Below are 23,354 nucleotides of genomic sequence, written 5' to 3' on the forward strand. Positions count from 1 at the left end.
CTCCGAGTGAATACAGACCAATTGTTGTGCCTTGGATGCCCATTTGCAAGCTTTTGAGACCCCAGGCTCTACTCAATGAACTAGGAGGTAGAATAACAGCACTAAACATGTTATTAGGCCGATTAACTGAGATGTCCCTTGAAACCATGGCCCTAAACCTCCAAACCAAGGAACCAAATTCCATGGGGGTGTTTGGATATATAAAAGCAGCCTCAGCAGCTACTCTTTTTTTGTCTTTGTTATAAATATATCTATCACACAACTTTTGCCAATTCACTTTTTACAGGTGTACAAACTCTTGACAGCTATTACAATAATCGGCTGTGCAACCCTAACTTTAATCAATATGATTTTTCCAGCACTGTTAACCCCTCTTTCTGCCCTCCTTCCTACCCCTGGTAACCACTAATAAATTTTGGTCTCTATACATTTAACTTTTTTTTGTCTTTTTATATAAGTGAGGTCACACAATATTTGTCCTTTTGTGATTGGCTTATTTTGCACAGCATAATATCTTCAAGCTCCATCCGTACAGTAGCATGTATCAAGACCTCATTTTGTTTATCCATTCATCTGTTGATGGGCATTTAGATTGTTTCCACCTTTTGGCTATTGTGAATAGTGCTGAAATGAATGTTGATGTACAAGTCTCTTTTTGAGTCTCTACTTTCAAGTCTTTTGGGTGTATACCTAGGAGTGAAATTGCTGGGTTATATGGTAATTCCTATGAGTCGGAATAGACTTGACGGCACTGGGTTTTTTGTTTTTATGGTAATTCTATTTTTAGTTTTTTGAGAAACCGCCACACTGTTTTCTACAATGGCTATACCATTTTGCATTACCACCAGCAAAGGATAAGTGTTCCAATTTCCGCACATCCTTGCCAACATTCGTTATTTTCTGTTTTTTTTTTTCATCTTAGCCATCCTCTCCAGAAAAAACCCCAGTGCCGTCGAGTTGATTCTGACTCATAGCGACCCTATAGCACAGAGTAGAACTGCCCCATAGAGTTTCCAAGGAGCACCTGGCAGATTCAAACTGCCGACCACATTTGGTTAGCAGCGTTTAACCACTTAGTGGGAGTGAAATGGTATATCATTGTGGCTTTAATTTGCATCTCTTTGACAGCTAATGATGCCAAGCATCATTTCATGTGTTTGGTGGCCATTTGAATGTCTTCTTTAGTGAAATGTCTATTCAAGTCCTTTGCCTATTTTATGAGTGGGCTATTTTTTTTGTTGTTAGGTTGTCAAAGTTTTATATATATTTTGGTTATTAGATTCTTGTCAGTTGTTTGGTTTCCAAAGATATTCTCCCAGTTGGTAGCTTGTCTTTTCACTTTTTTGGTAAAGTTTTTTAATGAACAAAAGTTTTTAATTTTTATGAGGTGCCATTTATTTATTTAGTCTTTTGCTGTTTGTGCTTTTGTTATTACGTTAGATAATCCATTGTTGCAAGCCAAGCCTGACAGCATTGCCCCTGTTTGTTCTAAGAATTTTACGGTTTTAGTTTGCACGTTTAGGTCCTTAATCCGTTTTGAATTTGTTTTTCTGTATGGTGTGTTTCATTTTTCTGCTTGTGGAAATCTCATTTTCCCAATACCATTTATTGAAGAGACTCTTCTTTCCTTATCAAATGTACTTAGCATCCTTTTCAAAAATCAGTTGACCATAGCTGTGTCGGCCTGTTTTTAATATTAGTTGTTCTTAACTTTTAAAAAAGGTATGGAGCTGTATGCAGTATCTGCAGATTTACTTTTTTCACTTAATATAATATTGCTAAGATCCATCCCTATTGGTGTGTGCTGCTGTTTACTCATTTTGACTGGATGTAATATTCTACTACATGAATATACTACAGTTGGTGAGTCCATTCTTCTGTCAGTTGGTATTTGGGTTGTATTCAGGTTTTTGCTATCGGGAACAATGCTACTATGAGCATATGTAAATGTCACCTAGGATACATGTGTAGGAGTTTCTCTGGTGTATACTTAGGAGAATTACAGGAGGTTAATATTCACCTTAATGACATAAGGTCGAACTATTTTCTAAAGTGATTATATCAATTTATACTCCTAGCAACATTGTATGAGGAGCTCTGGTGGTGTAAGCAGTTAAGCTCTCGGCTGCTAACCAGAAGGTCCCAGGTTTGAACCTGTCAGCTGCTCTGAGGGAGAAAGATGTTGCAATCTGCTTCCATAAAGATTTACAGCCTCGGAAACCCTATGGGGCAGTTCTACTCTGTCTTGTGGGGTTGCTATGAGTCAGAATTAACTTGACAGCAATGGGTTTGGTTTGGTTTTAGAACAACATTGTATTCAAGCTTCTGCTGATCTATATAACCTTTTCAAGACTTGGTATTGTTAGACTCAAATTTTTGCCAATTAATGGTTGTAAAATAGCATCTCTTGTGGTCTGGATTTGAATTTCCCTGATCATGAATGACATTGAACATTTTTTTTGCATGTTTGTTGACCACCTGTGTTTTCTGTGAAATATTAGTTTGTGCCTTTTGCCCATTTTTCTGTTTGACTGCTTGTGCTTTTCTCATTAATTTGTAGGAGTTCTTTATATATTCTAGTTCTGTGGGCAGCAAATATCTTCTCCCATTTAGTAACTTTGGAGGAGGGCTATTTCTGGGCTCACTGGCCTATTTTGGTACCATTGCTTTAGTTGTCCTAATTACTATAGCTTCATAAAACTTCTGGCTATTTTTGGTCCTTTCCTTTCATGTAAAGCTGTGGTTCTCACCTGAGGATGACTTTGTCTCTCTCCTTGGGGACACTTCGCAATGACTGAAGTCATTTTTGGTTGTCACAACAGAGGAGTGGGGTTTCTACTGGCATTTAGTGGGTAGATGCCAAGAATACCGCTAAACATCCTACAATGTACAAGACATCCCCCAAAACAGAAAATTATTAGGTCTCAACTGTCAGTACTGCTGAGGTTGGGAAACTCTTGACATAAAGTTTAGAATCAGCTAATCAGGGTTCTTGAAAAACCCCTGTTGGAATTTTGATTGCAATTGCGTTGAATCTACAGATTAATCTGGGGAAAATTGATTGAACATGTCAATAATTTGTTGTTTGTTTATTTTTTCAAGAACCAACTTTCAGCTTTGCTAATCTTCTCTATTCTATCTTTGCTAATCTTCTCTATTCTATCTTTGCTTTTCATTTCATTGATAGTCTCACTTGTCTTTCTATTTTATACCTTTTTTGATTTATTCTATTTTTTCTTTTTCTAACTTCTTAAGTTGGGACTTAGTTCATTACTTTTAAACCTTTCTTTTCTACTACTCTAAGTCTATAAAGCATAGTATTAAAACTATTATCTAGGAAACAACCCTATCTTTTGTGTGTGTGTGCTTTAAGTGAAAGTTTACAATTCAAGTCAGTTTCTCATACAAAAACTTATACACACAGTGTTATTTGACCCTAGTTGCTCTCCCTACAATGTGACAGCACACGCCTTCTCTCCACCCTGTATTTCCCAAGTCCATTCAACCAGCTCCTGCCCCCCTCTGCCTTCTCATCTTGCTTCTAGACAGGAGCTGCCCACATAGTCTCATGTGTCTACTTGAGCTAAGATGCACACTCCTCACCAGTATCATTTTATGTCTTACAGTCCAGTCTGATCTTTATCTCAAGAGCTGGCTTTGGGAATGGTTTTAGTTTGGGTCATGACCTCTAGGGTCCCTCCAGTCTCAGTCAAACCATTAAGTCTGGTCTTTTTACTAGAATTTGAGGCCTGCTTCCCACTTTTCACCTGCTCGATCAGGGATTCTCTGTTGTGTTCCCTGTCAGGGCAGTCATTGCTGGTAGTTGACAACCCTATCTTTTATTTTCTAATTCTGAACACTTCCCTTTCATCTTTTCTTACTAATAGCATATTTTGCCACTTCTTTTTTTTTTTATTACTCATTCCTTATCTCTGTGGAGCTGTTATTTCTTCATGGGGGGTGGTGTTTTGTCTGGGGGTTTCTTATTGGCTGCTGTTGCTGTTAAAATACTGCATGACTTTATTTTATCTGGGTCTCACCTTTGATTAGGTTGCGTCAACAAGTATATATTTTGGGGTAGGAGTTGTAGGGTACAAAAAATTTAGAAAATGTCATTCTCATTTTCAAAGAGCTGATCGTTTCCTTCAGGAAGCCAAAACATTAATAAATAAATAAATAAATAAACCAAAAAAAAAAACATATAAATTTCTGAGTCTGATTTTGTAATCTAGAAATTGGCAACATACTCAGTTAAAATCTTACATTGATATTTCTTGTTTTACTTCGTGGAATACAGAATAAGGAGGTCTTTAGCTATGTTCCTAAGTTGTGTGGATTATTAGATTTACTTTTAATGCCATTTTATTTTACTTCAGTTTAAAAATCTAATACCCAATTTTAATACCAGAAGCAGTTTTGAGAGCAGAATCATTTATAGCAGTGGTTCTTTTTTTTTTTAAATATTTTATTGTGTTTTAGGTGAAAGTTTACAAAGCAAATTAGGTTCCCATTTAACAATTTTTATACGATCTGTTCCGCGACGTTGGTTACACTTTTCACAATGCGTCAACATTCTCGTTATTTCCATTCTTTTTGTTCTGGTATAGCAGTGTTTCTTAACCTTGGCTGTCCATCGGAATCCTGGAGAGGTTAAAAAAGAAAAATCAGCTCCCAAACCCTGGGTGCTAAGAATCTCCTGGAGTGTCTGTTAAACATACAGATCCCAGACTCCTGCTCTGAAGGAGTCAAATTTAGTAGGTCTAGGGCAGGGCCCAGAACTCCGAATGATTAATGCATATGCTAGCTAGGTGATTGTTATGATCAAGCCAGCCTAGGAAACACTGATTTGGACCAGCACTTCTCAAACTTCAATATGCACACAAATCATCTGGGAATTTTGTTAAAATGAAACTGCTGATTTAGAAGGTCTGGGGTGGGGCATGAAATTCTGCCTTTCCAACAAGTTCCCAGATGGATGATATTAAAGCTGTTGGTCCACCCTTTGAGTAGCAAGGATTTAGAATAATTCTGTTCAGTAGAATTTCCTTTGAGATAGAAATGTTCTGCAGTCTCCAATAAAGCAGCTACTAGCTACATGCAGTTATGCTGTTATTGTGTGCCATCGAGTTGGTTCTGAGTTACAGTGACCCTGTGTGACAGAGTAGAACTGCCTCATAGCGTTTCCTAGCCTGTGATCCAGATCTTTCTCCCACTGAGCCACTGGGTGGGTTGGAACCACCAAGCTTTTGGTTAGCAGCCTGGTGCTTAACTACGGTGCCACCCTCTTAAAATGAGGCTAACGACTGAGGAACTAAATTTTGTTGTTGTTACTGTGTGCCATCCAGTAGGTTCTGATTCACAGGGACCCTACAAGACAGAGTAGAACTGCCCCAAGGCTGTAACCTTTACGGAAGCAGACTGCCACATATTTCTTCCATGGAGTGGCTGGTGGGTTCAAACTGCCGACTTTCAGTTGACAGCTGAGCACTTAACCACTGCCACCACCAGGGTTATCTAAATTTTAAATTTTAATTAATCTAAATTCAAATAGCCACATGTGGCTAGTGACTACCATATGAGAAACCAGATTTAGAACATCCTTCAGGATAACTTGCTGAAAGCATTCTAGAATCATTTCAGCTTGTTCAATTGTGCTGATTTGTCAAACTTTTAATTTAGAAGACAGAGTGCTCATACAGTAAAAACTGTGGGTATACATTATTCCTGAGAGTCTCAATAAAGTTACGTTGTCTTTGTAGCACGCTTTCTAGGAAATTTTTATTTGTTTCAACTTCTGCAATTTGGCTTCTAAAGTTTGTTTCTCATTTACAGTTTTCAAAGTCATCAATATTTAAGAAAGGGAAATAGGATGACTCCTATTTATTGAGATATTTATTGTTGGAAAAAAATACACCCTAAAATAATCCTCAATGTCCAATTCAGAAACAAAACAAAAAAAACCAAACTCAGTGCTGTTGAGTTGATTCCGACTCATAATTCAGAAACAGTAAGACATATTTAGGACCACTGGCAACTCATTTTGCCAGGGATTTAAAATACTTAAGGTTGTTCATACAAAAAAAGTCTGCAGTCATTTCCTTAGAGAGCCCACCAGACAGCTGGCCCACCATGAACTGCCAAAATGTTTTATGAAAATCTAGAGCTTGCTTGTTATTTGTGGAAACTGGGCAGCAAATGGGCAGACGACAAGGACCTGATTGTTCATGACACTAACCCTTTAATGTGTTGTGTTGTACTTTGGAAGTTTGCGGACTTAGGCTTGGTGTATTTTGGTTTTTTTTTCCCCCTTTCCTAACTGACACTATATAATAAAAAAGGTTTGCACCCTGAGGGTTTGCACAAAGCACCCCACAAAACCTCAACTTTTTACCTTCTTTTCTCAGGCACCTAGGCTGATGGTCCCCACCATGGGAGGGGAGAGAGAAGCCATTGAGGGTACTATGTATTCAAGGTCAGCTGGACCCTGGTCCTTAGACCATGTGGCTGACTGACCCCCTCTCTAGATGCCTACAGGCAAGGTTTGGAAAGACAACATGCTGGGAGGTTGAGGTATGAAGAAGAGTTTGTTGGAATTTTCCAAAAACTAGAAGCTAAACAACTTCTTTAAGGGAGGAAAATGCTAAGTAAATTTCACGTTTGCTCGTCTAATTTCACTGTGTTCTGTATTCAAAGTTTAGAGAATTCTGAATGAAGGACTATTTTTCATTCATCTACATAAACCCATAAGAGTTTATTTATTCAACAAGTGAAAGCCTATTTGTGCCTATGATCAATGTGTTCCCTTCATTGATAGCACTGACAACCAAAATTGCTTGTTTATTTGTCTGCACACTGAATGCATCTGGCACAGGCCCTGGCTCAGTAGTGGTTTCAGTGAACACTTTCCTGCCCGAATGAGGAATGGATGGGCACTGAGTGTCATGCAGATGCATTACGATGTCAGGTGCTGGCTTTAGACGGGCAGTCTCAACTGGCCCCGGAGGTGCTTTGGGCTGGTGGGACTGCTCCCCATTCACTTCTAGAGTTCAGTACACTTTAATTCAATCACAATCCCAGAAAAGAGCAGAGTCAAATTGAACCCAGGCCCCCCATGATAAAACCCAAACCAAAATCAAACCCACTGCTGTCAAGTCGATTCCAACTCATAGCGACCCTGTAGGACAGAGTAGAACTGCCCCATAGGGTTTCCAAGTCTGTAAATCTTTACAGAAGCAGACTGACACAACTTTCTCCTGCAGAGAGGCTGGTGGGTTCAAACCACCAACCTGTAGATTAGCAGCCGAGCACATTAGCCACTGTGCCATCAGGGCCCCTGAACTAACAGCAGTGGTTCTCAAACTTTAACTTGCACCAGACTCACCTGGAGGACTTGTTAAAAACACAGATTGCTGGACCCTACCTTAGGGTTTCTGTTTCAGTAGGTCTGGGTGGTGGCCCAAGAATTTGCATTTTTGACAAGTTCCCAGGTGATACTGATGCTGTTGGTCTGGGGATCGCCCTTAGAGAACCACTGAACTAATGGATCTAGGCACTGAATATCAGCAGCTGTTAACACAAAATGAGAAACCACCAAGGGTGGTGACACAGCCTGAGTGAAAATATTATCAGGACTAAAGTGAGAGAGGCCACTCTTCAAGCTGGAGCTGAGATGGGAGGCCTAAGAGCCCCAGTCCAGGGAAGACAGGGGCTCAATGGGGAAGCGAATAGTGTGAGGTCCCAAAGAAGTGCAAGATGTAAACCAGCAGACATTATCAGAGGCATATCTAGGATATTCAACTACCCTGGGTGCATGGTGCCACTATGCACTTTCTGTTAACCCAATATGGCCCAACGTCCTTCCTCGAACATGGTAATGTGTTAATTAAAAGATTAACAAGCTTGACTTGTATTTTGAGCTGACATTATGGTAAAGATATCTAAAAGAGAGGTGTCAGATGGTTGGGCAGGGGTGCAATATCAGTGCTTGCCATAGGCGCCATTTTCTGCAGATACACTGCAGACCATACTGGGTTGATAGAAACTGCTCAGTGGCACCATGCGCCTAGGGCCAGTGCAATACCTGCTGTACCTGCCATACTCCAGTTATGCTTCTGCGAGCAAAGGGGCAGAAAGACACTGAATTGAACCAGTCAAAGAGTAAAGAACATTCCATGCTCCACAGGGCAAAAAGTGCTTTTTCCCATCTTTTAAGTTCCAACTCACCTTGATCTTTCAAGGCTAGGCAGGTGACCACTTCTACCTACCCTTTTACTTCTGTTCCTCCCATTTCCTAGTTCTCTTGAACTCACGCTCTTCTTCCTTCTGTCAGATGCCATTGCCCCGTTTTCATTATGTGTATTTTAGTGTGACTTTCTACTTTTCCAATCAATTTCTCTTGGTTGTTTGTTTTATTTTGTTTGTTTGTTTGTTTTTACTGAGGCAGAGGCAAATGACAAAACCGAACTGCCCAAATCTATAGAGTAAATGGGATTTAAAGAGCCTCTAAATAGGTTTGCTTTCCCAATCACCATGTTGGTTTACAAATTTGTATTTAGACAGAGAACCCAAAAGGGGAAAAGGGTCAATGGTATACCTAACAGTATCCCACACAGGTGAGAAGTAAAACCTGCCCTGGACTTTGAATAAAAAGTAAAGCTCTCATTATCAAGATGACCAAGATTTAATATAATTGGAGGCTGAACTACAGCCTTAATTAGAGAGATTCATTGCAAGGAGGAGGAGAAAATAATTGGAAGATAAAACAGCTTTAATCAAAAAGAACAGATTGTGAGAGAGCGGTACAGTGAAGTCGTCTGCAATGTTTGCTAAGAATGAGGGTGATGGTTCACAAACAGGAATGAATCTCAGAGATTTAAAGCAAAGTAAAAGAAGCCAGACACCAAAGGGAATGTGAGGTGAAGGATTAATTACCTTACATAATGTCATGTGGCCTTTGTCTTTGGTCCCTGAGAGACAACACTTGGGATTTCCTGAATAATTGAGATGACTTTATTATCTAAGACCTCCAGACAACACCTGAGGGTCTGTGCAACCGAGGGGGGCCGGTGGTGGACCGGCCAGGCCACAAAGACCACCAGGTGGCCTGATCTTGGCTGGCCTTGGTGGGATGCATAATTCAATCATCAAAGCTACACGAGACCCTAGTCATGCCTACGTAATGAGGCCCTAATAAAGGCTCTGGACATAGAAGTTCCAGGCTTCCTAGTTGGTGAAACACATCCATGCATGTGGGAGAGGAGCAGGTCCCTTTTTGGGACATGGAAGCTCCACGCTGGGGACTCTCCTAGACCTCACCCCATGTGTCTATTCATTTGTATCCTTTTTGCTGTAATAAAACTATAATTGTTAAACATAGCACTTTCCGCGAATGCTGAATTGTTCTAGTGAATTGAAGGAGTAGTGGTTATAGGGTCGCCATGAGTCAGAATTGACTCGACGGCACTGGGTTTTTTTTTTTTTTTTTTTTTTTTCAGTGGGAGCCAGCAGGTCAGAAGCAAGGGGGCTGGGAACCCCAGAGCTTGCAGCTGGCATCCTGAAGGGGTAGTGGGAACTCCCCCACACTTGTAGCCAGGAAGTCAGAAGTGTGGAGGTCATGTGGACAACCAAGCTTGTGGCTGGCATCTGTGGTCTTGGGCAGAACTGGCAGTCTGGAGGACTGTGCCCTTTAACTTGTGAGGTCTGACCTAGCTCCAGGTGGTTAGGATCAGAGGAAGAAGTGGTGCACGGGCAGCTGGTGTCAGAAGTAGAACAGAAGTAAAAAGCAGGGATTTCTTATACCCTCATAGTCAGTGTCAGGAAAAAAGTGGATATTTGATTATATTTGAATTTATCCACTCAGGGAACATAACTGTATGAATCCATTTGTAAGATGTCCACGAACTGGCAAAACTAATTTATAGTGGTTACCTGTGTGGGGTGGGGGACAGGGGCACAGTGAAGGGTCCAGGGGCCTTGACTGGGAGGCATCAAATGGAATTTTCTGGCATGCTGGAAATATCTATACCTTGATATAGGTGTGGGTACATGGATATTGTGTTAGTCATCTAGTGCTGCCATAACAGAAATACCAAAAGTGGATGGCTTTACCAAAAAGAAATTCATTTTCTCACAGTCTAGTTGGGATTGGGAGTAGGTTACAAGTCCAAATTCAGGGCGTCGGCTCTGGAGGAAGGTCCTTGTCCTCAATCTTCCCGTGGTTTAGGAGCTTCTCAGACGCAGGGACCCCGGGTCCAGAGGACGGGCTCTGCTCCTAGTGCTGCTTTCTTGGTTGTATGAGGTCCCCAGCTCTGCTTGCTTCTCTTTCATCTCTTTAGAGATAAAAGGTGGTGCAGGCCACACCCCAGGGAAACTCCCTTTACCTTGGATCGAAGAGAAGACCTGAGTAAGGGTGGGGTTACAATCCCCCCCCAATCCTCTCAACGTAAAATTACAATCACAAAATGGAAGACAACCATACGATACTGGGAATCATGGCCTTACCAAGTTGATACACACATTTTTGAGGGGACATAACTCAATCCATGACAGGTGTATACATATGTAAAAATTAATTGAGCTGTACATTTATGACTTGTGCATTTTATGGTATATAGGTTAAACCTCAATTGAGGAAAGAGAAAATGAAGCCATACTTATTGAGATGGCCTTGTGGAATTGTTCTCCCAGCTGGCCCACTGTCTGGCTCTGGCCCTCATCACTCTCCCTGTGACCATGGACTCCAGACTGCTCTGACTGCTTCCAGCCTCTGTCCACTCCTGCCCACACTCTCCAGGGCTGTTGTTGCAGGACCAGTGGCCTCCTGTCAGTGCCTGCCCCGCCACTGCAGAAGCCAGGGGTCCATTAGGAGAAGGAAAGAGAGCCCTAGAAGCTACAGCAGCAGCTAGAGGGATTGCTAGGATTTGCAACTTTATCTACAGCTTCTTTTCTGCTTGAGAGCCTTCAATGGCTCCCCATCATCCACAGAATGGAGTTCAAATACCTTAGCATGGCATACAAAGTCCTCTCTAAATCGACCCCTTCTTATTTGTTTTCAGCACAGTGAATCTTTCACTTTTCAAAGACCATGCAGTGACTTTTCATTAATTTGTGTAAATGCCTTTCCTCACGAGCTTCCATATTTGCTTGGCAAACTCCACAATTTCTCACTTCTCAGTTCAAACGCCACTTCTTTAGGCCTCTTAAGAAATAAGCACACGGGGAACTAATGATTGTGGAAGGCTGATTATTAACCAAACATTATTTTCTGTATCCTTCACTTTTAGACATTAACTCTAAGTTAATTTTATCAACTTTTAGCTCACAGTATTATAGTGACTTGTTTATAGATGACAGGCTGTGAAACCGTTAGGTGCTATAGACACAGTCCCTCAGGTCCATGAATTCTCAAAGGAGTGACAAAAATATTTGAGACCCCTACCTACACCCTTAGTTGATTGGCTCAAATATGAAAAGAAAGCCATTTCAATAATGGTTCCAGTAGGAACAAAAGGTGCACTCATATGGGATTTTGAACAGAATTTCATGGATTACTTACTAAGGTGTGGGAAGTTTAAGAGAACTAACAAGGGATGCTGAAGGAGCCCAGGGATCAGTAACAGCTGGAATTGCTACCCCCACCCCTCCATCCTGAAGACCCAGTGAGAACTGATGCTGGGAAGGAAGAGACCCTGCCAGGAACTATCTTTGTAGAGGACCCTGCCACCGGCCCAACTTCAGTCCTAGGCAGGAAGGGAGTGGGGAAGAAATACGCCTCCCTCTCTCTCCCCTGGATTCCCATCTCTCCAGCTGTTGCAGGCCCTTTGGCCAAACCAGTTGGCCAAAGAGCCAGGGTGATGCACTCCTTGAGGGTCAGCCCCCTTCTCACCCCCCACTCCCAATCCCTGCCACAGGACAGAGTGAGGCGAAAGGTGTGGAAGGGGTGAAGGTTCTAATGGAGAATCACCAGCATAAAAACTGTAAAATCAAAACTAATAAATGTCCAAAGAACATTATGTCAGCTGGCCAACTGCAGCTCCACTCATATTATTTTATATGGCTACTTTTTAAAATGCTTGATGTGATTGAGGGTGTGGCAAGAGATCCTAGGTCCTTGGAAGATGAAAACACCCACCTACCTACCCAACCACCCATCCACCCATCCATCCATCCATCCATCAATCCATCCATCTCTCTAGTCATATCTCTCTCTCTCCTCTTTGGAGCTGGTGTAAACTCCTTGCATATTCAAATTGTCTTATTCGTCTTACTATCCCCGCCTCTAGCAGAAAAGCAACACCCAACAGGTATTCATTAAACGTCTGGGGTTTAAATGAAGGGCTGAGTGAATGTAATAATGGTCAAGCGCAGTATGTAATGTTCATTGAAGTTATGCCAGTTTTTGCAGCATATGAAATACTTGGCTTGGCCAAAGTCAACTTAGATTTCATTTGTTTGCTTGGTAAAAAACTAATATATGTTTTTAAAAAAAGTGCAGGGATTTGTTGAGGAAAGATCAAGTGGTTTTCTTTTAGTTAGATTTGAATAGCACTTGCTCATCTGTGAAGTAAGTGTGACAGATTATCCCCATTTTAAAGATGAAAAAGCTGAGGCATGGAAAGACTCTAAAGAAATATAGTTAGGCAGACTTGGAATTCAAGACAAGAGCTCAGCTCTCCTGAGGCAGTTGGGTCCTGCTTTCACTACAATACATTGCTTTCCTGTTTAGACTAGCTGCTCTTTCTTAATATTACAAATTTCGCCTCTCAGTATTTTTCCAGGGGAATTATTATTTTGATGTTAGGGCAAAAAAAGGTTTATTGTAACCAACAATAGCGATACTAATTTAAATCTTACTGATATGTGCTCTTGGTTTAATGGGGGGGGGAAGGCAATTTGTAAGAAGCAAAGATCTGAAGACGTTTGTAAATCTAGCTACTGTTTTAATCAATTCATTGATTATTTAATACCTACTTTTTTTACTATGTGGATTTTCTCTGCCAGTCGTAGGCTTCTGTGTTTAGGAGAAAGTATCTCTCAGGAAGTCGGAAAACTAGAGGGAGCCTTCGCTAATGATAAAATGTTAACTTTAACTATGCAAATAACATTGTTTCAAGAAAAGCCCTGTCTGGATGGAGGACTACATTAAACTTGCTTATCCAGGAAAGGAGCTAATCTTTCCATTCTGATTGACTAATATGAAACTCTAAAGAAAGGTACAAAAGGGAGCAATCAAATACACTTGAGAGACAGGAGTATTTTGCATCAGGCTTGGACTGGGAAGGGTGATATGTCTTCTTCAAGCCTGTCCTGGTTTTTGGCCGAGTCAGGAAACTCCAGGAGCAAATTGACAGGAATAAATCTGAGGCATGAAAAATCAGTCACGAAAATTTGGATTTTACCAACCTTACTCCTTACTCTTTCAGTCCAAAGGCTCCCCTTATTTTCACGTTCTCTAGGCTAAATTAATTGAACATCATAATGATAGGTATTCATTCATTCATTCAACAAATATTTATCAAATTCCTACCATGTACAAGATATTTCCAAATAATGGAACAGGGATGTTATTATGATCTCTCCTGACATTAACAAAAAACAGTCTCAAATTTATTTTTGGCAAAGGGGGAAAAGCAGAATATAAGTAAATTAGAGTTATTATTGAATGTTTATGTACACAGTATATGATAAAAGCAGAAGACTGAACACAAGCATGGCACAGATAAAGAAGGGTTCAATTATATGTTCAAAAGCTGACTCTGCCACTTGTTTGTTCTGTAATAATCAAGCTCCTCACCTGCAAAATGGGAATAAGAATACCTACCTCATAGGAACATTGTGACTGTTGGAAATTATTTATATAAAGAGACTAGCATGATTTGCCGCACATGGTAGGTGTTCATTAAATGGCAGCTATTGTTATCATTATCAACAACTCATATTTAATATATATGAAAGAGTTCCACTTTTATAAATGCTTTGGTGAAGGCAGCCACTGAGAAGATATTGTTCTTACACAGAGAATTCAGGTTACATTTTTAGAGCGAGGGCTTCAGTCATTTCATAATAAAAACAGGAACATGGGAAGTAGAGGAGGCATCAGAGCATCAGTGACAGGGGCAATTTTGCAATCAGAGTATTTCTACAATTTAATAACGGGGTACATACCTGCATGTAAAAGAGGTAAAAAGCAATAACCCAAATGTTTCATATAGAGAATGTAGAGATGAACCTCAAATATTTTCTTTGCATTAGAATTAGAAAGACCAAACCAAAAAACAAAACCCACTGTGTCCATTCTGACTCATAGTGACCTTATAGGACAGAAGAGAACTGCCCCACAGGGTTTCTAAGGCTGTAGTCTTTACTGAAGCCAACTGCAAGCCGACTGCCACATCTTTACCGCAGCTTTTGGGTTGGTACTGCCAACCTTTTGGTCAGCAGCTGAGCTCTTAACCACTGCAACACCAGGGCTCCTCATCAGAAAGACCAAACCCGTTGCCTTGGAGTCGATTCCGACTCATAGCAACCCTATAGAACAGGGTAGAGAACAGGGTAGAACTGCCCCCTAGGGTTTCCCAGGAGCTGCTGGTGGATTGGAACTGCAGTCAAGCTTTTAACTACTGCACCTTAGTATGGGCAACAGTGGGCTGAGGGGACTTAAATTCTTAATTAGTCCCCTCAGCCCACTGTTGCCCATACTAAGGGCTTGTGTAGATTAAAACCCTGACGTTATCTTTCTGGTTTAAAAAAAAAATCAAACCTTCATCTTAGACCATTTCAACATTTTCTACGTGATATGTATTACATAATTGATATGATCAAATCTCTCTTTAATATTTGCATATCATTGGCCTAGTTTTTTCTATTTTTGCCTGTTTACTTGAATTTTGCATTAACATGGATTTATTCATGTTTTAGAGGATTCAAGAAAATCAGAGCAATTGGATTTTGCGCTATTTGCCAATGTTTAGATACAATAAAAGGCATTTGGCTTTTAATACCGCAAAAGTTGCATATGAAAATCATTTTATTTGGCACTGTTAAAAATGGATATATTCCGCGGATTTTAAAAAAACTTTTCAGGTTCTGATTTCTGAATTTTGATTTTAAAAGTACATCATGCCCTATGTATTAAGTTAACAAGATCATTGATGTAAAACTTACGCCCAACTTTTCAAAGCGCTGAAGAGAGAAAGAGCAGGCCTGCCAGTCATACACAGCATATTGTATTGTTTTGAAATAAAAGTTTTAAATCCGCTTAGGTATACTCAACCTCACAGCGAGGGACGGGCTGTTTTTCTTCCATTTTCTGTTTACTACATTTTGTGCTGAGAGATTCGTGGGCCCTTATAGGGCTACTTTTACACCTCCTCCCCATCCGTGCGATCTTCACCTGCGCAACTGGCCTCGGAACCTAGTTCCTTCCCCTCCCGGGGCGAGGGGGGATCGGGCAGAGGGGACTCCAAAAGGGACTCTGGAGGACGCTCCCGAGCACCCTCAAGTAAGTGAGCAATTTGTTTCCTCTCCGTGGGTCAATCTCCAGTTCCCGTTAGCTCCAGTCTGGGTTTAGAGGCACGACTAAAGCCAGAAAATGGAGCTGGGAGGGGAATGCGTGGCAAAAACCCATGGAAAAAAAGTTGTCTCAAGGAATCTGCTGCAGCTCACGAAGGAGTGGCTTTGCTCTGGCTGCCTTAACGCACTGCTTTTTCCTGCTCATCGAACTTGCAGGATGAGTTCCCAGGAAAGCGCTGGCTTTGCTTTTTGGATGCGTGGCCAGGGTGGGTGGTGGCCGGGAGTCGAAGGCGATGGCGAAGGGGAGCGAGCTCCCGGGATGGACACTTAACGCGGACCCCGGCGTCCCGCTCGGGGGCTCACCACGGTCTGGGATACAAGGACTGTGACTGGCTTCGGGGGGGGGCGGGGAGACGAGGGAAGAATGCCGAGGACTTCCCCGGCCCGCCGCCCGCGCCCAGAGGCGCCCGCAGGGACTTTGCCGCGGGCGGCGGGCCGCTCGGCCCAGGGCTTCCGGCCGAGGCTCGGCACGCGGTGGCGGTCGCAGGGCGTGCTCGCGGCCACCGCAGGGCACGCGGGCCAGCCGGGCAGGCGGGGGCGGGGCGGCGGTGGCGGTTGCGGGGCATGCGCGGCTCCGCGCGCGGCTTCTCAAATATGGCGGCGGCGGTGTGAAGCCCGGTACCGGCTCGCGCGACCGCTGTGACAATTTCGTTCCTCGGGCCGACTAGAGCCGAGGTGCGTGGCGACTCCGGGCTCCGAGAGGAGCAGAGAGGTAGAGCTGCGGTGCCCGGGCCCTGGCCGTTGTCTGTGGGCGGGCGGCGGGGCGTCCTCGGCGGCGCGTCCCGCGCGAGCAACGCCCCCTCGCCGCCCCGCGGGGGTCCCGCTGCAGCTCGGCCCCGCAGCCCCTCGGCCCACCCTGCGCGGTCTCCTCCCCGGGGCTGGGCTCGCCCCCGGCCCTCGTAGTGCTCTCGGCGGGCGCCCCTCGGCCGCTCCGCGCCGCCCCTCAGGTCCTCCCGGGGCTCCTGTCGCTGGGCGCGGGCCCATCCCGCCTGCGGCGGTTTTGCGGCGGCCCCTGTCCCCGAGCGCGGACAGCGCCCCACTGGGCATCCCTTCGGCCCGGGTGGGAGGGACCGGGCTCGGGCCCCGGCTGCGCGGGGGGCGGCCTGGGCTGCGGAGCGGGGATGCCTTTGCGGGCTCTCGGCAGAGGCTGTCCTGGGCCCCTTCCGGGGACTCGTGAGACAACTTTTGGAGTTTGGGAGGGAAATGTCAGCCCGGAAGGATGCGCTTGCGGCGGAGCGCGGGCCGGGTCGCGATGCCAGGTGCGAACCCAGGACTCGGCCCGGGCTCCCGGGGTGGGGGTGCCTGTGTCTCGCTCCCCGGGGGAAGCGGGAGGGAGAGGAGGGCGCGCCCCGCGTGGGGGCGGGAAGAGGGTGCCGATTCTCCGGAGAAGCTGCGAGGCGCCAGAGGTCGCCGTTCCCTCGCGGCCGGCGGGGCCGAGTTCGTGGACCGTCGCTGCCCTCATTTAGAAACAGCTGCCGCATGGTTACACACCTTTCGCACTTTTTCATGGGACTAGTTGTTTGTGACCTTGGTGGCGTAGTGGTTAAGTGCTATGGCTGCTCACCTTAAGGTCGGCAGTTCGAGTCCACCAGGCTTGGAAACCCTATGGGGCAGTTCTACTCTGTCCTTTAGGGTCGCTGTGAGTCGGAATTGGCTCGACGACAGTGGGTTTGGTTTTGGTTTTTTGGTAGTGCTTTGTGAAAGGAGCCCTGGTGGCGCAGTGGTTAAGAGCTGTCTGTTAGCTGAAAGGTTGCAACCCACCCGCGGACTCCGCTCCTGTGAAGATTCACAGCCTAGGAAACCCTATGGGGGCAGTTCTACTCTCTTCTGTGGGGTCCCCATGAGTCAGCATCCACTCATGGCACACAACAACAAAAACAGCATTGGTTTGTTTAGAGCCAGATGGAGAACGGCTTTTCCAATTTTACGGATTTGTGTGTCGAGGTTATACTTAGCTTCAGGTGCTCAGCTGTAATTCAGCCTCTTTTTTTAAATATGTTTGGGATGTACAGGTATTTCTTTCCAAGTTCCCATTGAGGACCATTGATTTCTTTTTAAAAGGTTGTAAAACGTTTGCCATACATCCCAAAGTATGATTACCCTTAGAAATTGGCCTCTAATTTGAAGACTTAGAAGATTAATATTTAAGATGTGCCTGTGAGCTTAGGACAATATCTCTAGAAAGGGAATGGGTCGGTTAGTAGGGAGGAAACTGAGGCAAGGGAAAGTCAGTAACTTGCTTATGATCATAAGACTTAACAACTTACCGAGGATCGCTTTCTTCCCCGAAAGAACTGTAGATACTACTACATTTTTAATGCCCCCAGAGCTATTAATATTTACGTTTTCAGGAAGCAGGTATTATAAAAAGGCAACATTTATGGAGTACAACTACCTATAACAAGAAATTATGTTGTAATAATACTTCATAAATGCACATTTAATTTTTTTCGATAATGATAGTTGGGAATGTTCTTTAATAATGACAATTTTGCCTTCCTTGCCATTCCTTTTGTTACTTACTCATTAAACAAGGTATTTCCAAGGCCGAATTTTCTTTCAGGTTGTTTGTGGTTTTGTATATTTAATGGGAGGAATGTGAAAAGAAACTTTTGGACAGGAGTCCAGTTGGGATTTTTTGTTGTTGTTGCTTTGACTTGTTTAGGAGAAAAGAAAATTACAATTTAAGAAAAGGACATGCACACCTATGTGTACCTTTGTGCATTCTGCGAGTACAAAATAACTGATTGAGACATATATAGCAGAGATGTGGAGCAATGTGGAGGTACCATGTAATACTTGGCCTACAGAAGACAATTTTTAAAAGAAGGACTGGACAGTCAGTAATCAGTCTTCTCTAGAGTGGGAGACACAACTTAGATTCAAAGTTGGAGGCAAAAGATAGAGCTCTATGGTGACTGCACTTTGCTCAATTTCATTGCGAAGGTGTGATACCATTATTTAATCAGAAAACCAATATCCCCTCCCAGTTAAAGGGTGAGATAGAGGTGGGAGTTAAGGAATGGGGTCCCTTCTTAATGAGAGAAATAGCCTAAAATAGCATATCTACCCAAGAAGATGTAAGAAGTTTGGAGTGCCTCTTTATTCATGTCCCCTCCTTTTGTATTGTGGTCAAATATATATGATGAAAAATCTTCCATTTTAATGATTTTTAAGTGTACAATTCAGTGATATTAGTTACATTCACCATGTTGTGCAACCATCACCACTATCCATTTCCAGAAGTTTTTTTTATCACCCCAAACAAACTCAGAACCCTTCAGCAATAACTTCCCATTCCCCCCATTCCTTAGTAAACCACTAATAGACTTTTTTTCTCTATGCATTTGCCTGTTCTAGATAGTGGGATCATACAAAAGTTGTCTTTTTGTGTCCAGCATTTCACTCAGCATAATGTTTTAAGGTTCACCCATGTCATAGTATGTATCAGAACGTCATTTCTCTTTATGGCTGCATATTCAGTTCTCTTTATATTCCATTGTAGGTTTATACCACATTTTGTTATCCGTTCATCCATTGACGGACACTTGGGTTGTTTCCACCTTTTGGTTATTGTGAATAATGCTGCCATGAACATCGGTGTACAAATATCTGTTTGAGTCCCTTTTTTAAGTCTTGGTTATAAACTGATATGGATTGAATTGTGCCCCCCCCATGTGTGTTGGAATCCTAACCCCTATACCCTCAGATGTAATGTAACATAATCACTTTCTATAATGCAACCTAATGTTATATTAATGATGCCATATCCAATTGAGATTTTTGAGAAAGGAGTGTGCTTATGAACACTCACCTGATGCCTTGTATTCGTTTTGCATTGCTTTATTTATAACCTCCAAAACAGTCCGATAGAATTAAAAAAAAAAAAAACCCAGAACAAAGGCAAACACTATTTAAAATGGCTTTGAAATTTTTTAATCATGCAAACTTACAAACTTCTTAAGAGTGTATGTCTGTTTCCCCCAGAGAACCTGATTTGTTTTGGAAATGGTATTTTGGAAAAAAAGATGAATGTCATTGAACTGCTTTATATACGAGGATGCTTTAAAGCTGATGTCATAATAAGTACAAAGAACATTGGAGTCAGTTTTAAAGAGGTGGTATCAGTTTTTCTCATGAGGCAGCTGGTCAGTCCTTTTGATTTATTGTTCAATCAACACATCTTTATTAAGTGCCTGTACTGTCTATAGTACGGGGCTCATTGCAGTTCAGAGTACATTTAATCAGAGACTACTGTGTGCTCGGCACAGCGCTAGTTTCTGGGTGTTTAAGGCTTCCCACCCAGTAGTTTATTCCTAAAAAATTTAAGGTTACAGCTAAGAAAATGAATAAGACTGGAACATTTAAAAGACAAACTCAACGAGTCAGTATTTTTGTCATAATTCTCTAAACAAAATTCTAGATGTTACTGTAAATTACTTCTGACTTGTCTAATGTTAACTTTGTGCCTTATTTGTTCTGATTATATAAAGCTATACATTTTAACGAGAGCTTATTTTCTGGGACAAATAGATAACATATTGTTTACCCTAGAGAGGGAAAATGAGTTACTGGTATAAATTGAAACAAGTATGTATCCTGGAGAGTGGCTGTTTTTTAATGCTAAGCAACTTTATTTCCTATGACTAAGGATTTTACAATGTAACTAGATTTTGACTGACTGAATTTTTTAGAGCTCTTTTTTTCAAAATGTGTCAGAAATCTCTCTGAACTCAAAAATAACAAATAAGGGTTATGATTGTCAGCCATAAGCCAGATGTGACTCTCATTTTCTTTTGGGTTTGTTCCTTTTTAGTTGCCTGCCTGTTCCTCCCAGATGCTTCCTATCGCCCCTCTTCCTGCCCCTGTTCCCTTTGCTGTTGGTGTCTGTTTCCGCATCAGTGAAATGGTCAGGGTAATCCTGTGCTGCCTCACTGTGAAATAACTGATGATGGTAAAGTGCCTTGAAAAGGCTGAGTAAATACCAAGTCTTTTGAATGAAAACGGCATATGTATGTTCAGTTTAAGGAAGATTCAAGTTCCAATTTCAGTTGGAGCTCCTGGTGGGTGGGTGGTGGGTGGCCTTGCATATTTATCTTTGGGTTAGTAGAAATGACTGTTAACCAGTTAAGTTTAGTAACTGGAATACCCATGGATGTTGGTGATCCTGTGCTATTTGAATTATTAGTCACCTCTAGTCCTTTTTTGCCAGATTACCCTGTCTGCCGCTTTTTCCCCATTATGCCAGCTCTCTTCTCATTCCAGTTGTGACTAGAAATCTGAAGTCACCTTCTCTATTAGTTCCGCCTCCCTGGGAGCCTCATTGTCTCCTCAGAGTCATATTCCTGATTTTTAGGATATACAACATGTGAACAAAGTGAGTTCTGCCAGCCCTCAAAGTTAGAGCCTCGAGGCTATGGTGCAAAGATTAGTCTGGCATTGCCAAGAAATATTTTGTGCTCCTTTGGAGTGAGCAAATCAAGCACTCCTGAGATTTTTAGAAACATTATTAATGTCTGAGAATTACTACCTCAGAGTAGCTCACAATTTCAAGTGATTGTTGATTCCAGGAATCAAAAACCTGGAAACTTCGAAAATGGCAAATGATGGTGATTTTGAAAGAAAGAGTTTACTCTTCCCTGGTTTGGGGGTCTTATTATTTATGATCCCTTTATCTTGGGGAATAAATGAAAGAAACCGCTGCTGTTTATATTAGATTAAAATTGGCTGGTATATTTTGCTGGTTAAGTTCTCCAGGCTCTAACTAGCTTTGGCTTTGGTAACTAAGCATAGCTATGCCTTTGCTGTAGCGATAACATCTCATTTAAAAAAGAGAACAGAGGTGGTGGTTCTTAAAGTAGGAGAACTTGAGAAAATTTCAGAAGCCATCTAAGACTTGAAAATGTGCATATATTCTTTGGTTTTCATGAATAAAGCATTTTACTTATTTTGTCTTTATATTGTCTAATATAAGTAAACCTTGGCCACCTTAGAAAGAAATAATACTCGAGGTTTTTATGCCAAGTGATTTATACTAAATATATATCCCTAAGCCTTTCTCTTACTTTTATTCTTTTGGGCAAATGATGGAAAGGTTTTAAAATAAGAAATGAGGATAGCTTATTGTGTGAAAAGTGAAAGATTTGAGGCTCATATACAGTTTATGTGATGGTGCCATTCCACTTTATATTGTGCTCATCTGACTTAAAAAAAAATAGGCTAGATGAATTCCTTATTTTACCAAGAGTGAAATACTAGGATAAGCTTGTTGAGTTTTCGTTTGAGTAAAGAGCTGGAAAACATTTAAAGATAGAGAGCATTTGACTACCTACTACTTGTGACCTGTGTTTATGGCTGTGGCTCTCCGCCTTCCTAAGTTTATAGGCGCAAATTGTTGTAAGAGCGGAAAGAAAGTGCCCACCTCTTGTGGTAACGTGCCATTGTAAACTTCGGAAGGGATAGATATATTGCAATTCTAGGGCATGCCTTGAGGATGCTTTCTTTTCTCAGGGAAAAGTTGGTAGGACTTTCTTTGCTTCTTGCCTATAGAATACCCGTTTGATTTTTCTTGACCTCTTTCGCAGAAGGATTAACGGGTGTTGAATGTCAGACATAAACAGCTCCATGTGTATGGTATGTAACTTGTAGACTTATAGCCATAACATAATTTTTAAAGGAAGTGTATTGACAAAGCCCCTGTTTTTTGTTAACATTTGGTCACTTTCCCCACCTTTTATAAGTTTTGACTGGCTGAAGATTTCGATTATATTTTTAATTTTAAATTAGGCAGTGAATCAGATGTGTTTCTTCCCTTCAGTTCTCTTGCCTCTCTGAATACGCTTGGGAACATGTGCCCTTCACTGTGTTGTATTTCTTTGTGTTTTTTTTTTTTTTGAAAGACTTTAAAAAGCATTACTTGGAGTATTTTCGGTGTGCATTAAAATTATTTGAAAAGTAATATAGTCGATATCTAATTTTTTGTTAACTCAGTAAAGTTTCATAAATCTGGTCAAATGAAACATTGTCTTGATAGTCATTAAAAGAATTAAAATATACTACTCAATAATGACAAGTACATTTGTATATTGCTTGGTTTGAGATTAGAAACTCCGATTTGAGTTTTTGCGTGTGTGCATGTGTGGTGAGATTTTGAGACATTGTGGAAATATTTAAATAGGTAATTTACTGACACCTGCCTCATGTTTGAAGTATTGTCAGGGATGTTTAGTTTTCTGGTCACTTTAGATTGTGGTTTATTGCATGCTTTTCTGTAGTCTGTTGTCTAGTGGGGATTGTTGTTGTCATCATTTCCATTATTTTTTGTAGGGCTGGTGTTAGAAGCCATAAATCTAGACTGCTGTGATAATAGGAACAGGCTGTAACCTGACCCATTTCTTTTGTCAAAATGTCACACTGTGAGCTGCCTGTAGTAAATTGACATGCCCTGCCATTAACTCTAGTCCTACACTAATGTCGATGGGCAGCAGGTCTCTGGCAATTAGCCTGTGGCTGTTTTAAAGCCTTGGGAATTTACAACTATAAACTGGGATTTTAGCAACCCTTGACTTGTCTTTCATTTATCTGTTTTCTGACTAAACATACTTCTTAACTAAATACATAGCTTTCACCTAACTCATTTTAAGATTGTAAGTGATTAATTTGTAGATTATGATTTTTTAGATAACTTAAAAATTCTTAAGTAGCTAAGTGTTCTTCTTGTTTTAACACGGAAAAAGATTAGTTTCTAATTTGTTGGGATAGATTTTACTAAAGGATATTTAAAA

At 41.8% G+C, this 23,354-nt stretch overlaps 1 protein-coding gene across 8 annotated transcripts in view; it reads left to right on the top strand.

Annotated features, from left to right (window-relative positions):
* Positions 1-15,429: 15,429 nt before the first annotated feature.
* SCML2 (Scm polycomb group protein like 2) overlaps positions 15,430-23,354 on the top strand; it is a 106,247-nt gene continuing 98,322 nt past the window's right edge. For 2 of the 8 annotated variants that reach the window (XM_049871930.1, XM_049871939.1), the window contains exon 1: positions 16,146-16,245. The gene's annotated coding sequence lies outside the window, so the exon portion shown is untranslated. Of the gene's footprint in view, positions 15,500-15,711; positions 15,777-16,145; positions 16,283-23,354 lie in introns of those variants that run through there. The other 6 variants (XM_049871932.1, XM_049871936.1, XM_049871933.1 and 3 more) reach the window with 6 other exon arrangements.

The sequence above is a fragment of the Elephas maximus genome, chromosome X, assembly GCF_024166365.1.
Source record: "Elephas maximus indicus isolate mEleMax1 chromosome X, mEleMax1 primary haplotype, whole genome shotgun sequence".
NCBI lineage: Eukaryota > Metazoa > Chordata > Mammalia > Proboscidea > Elephantidae > Elephas > Elephas maximus.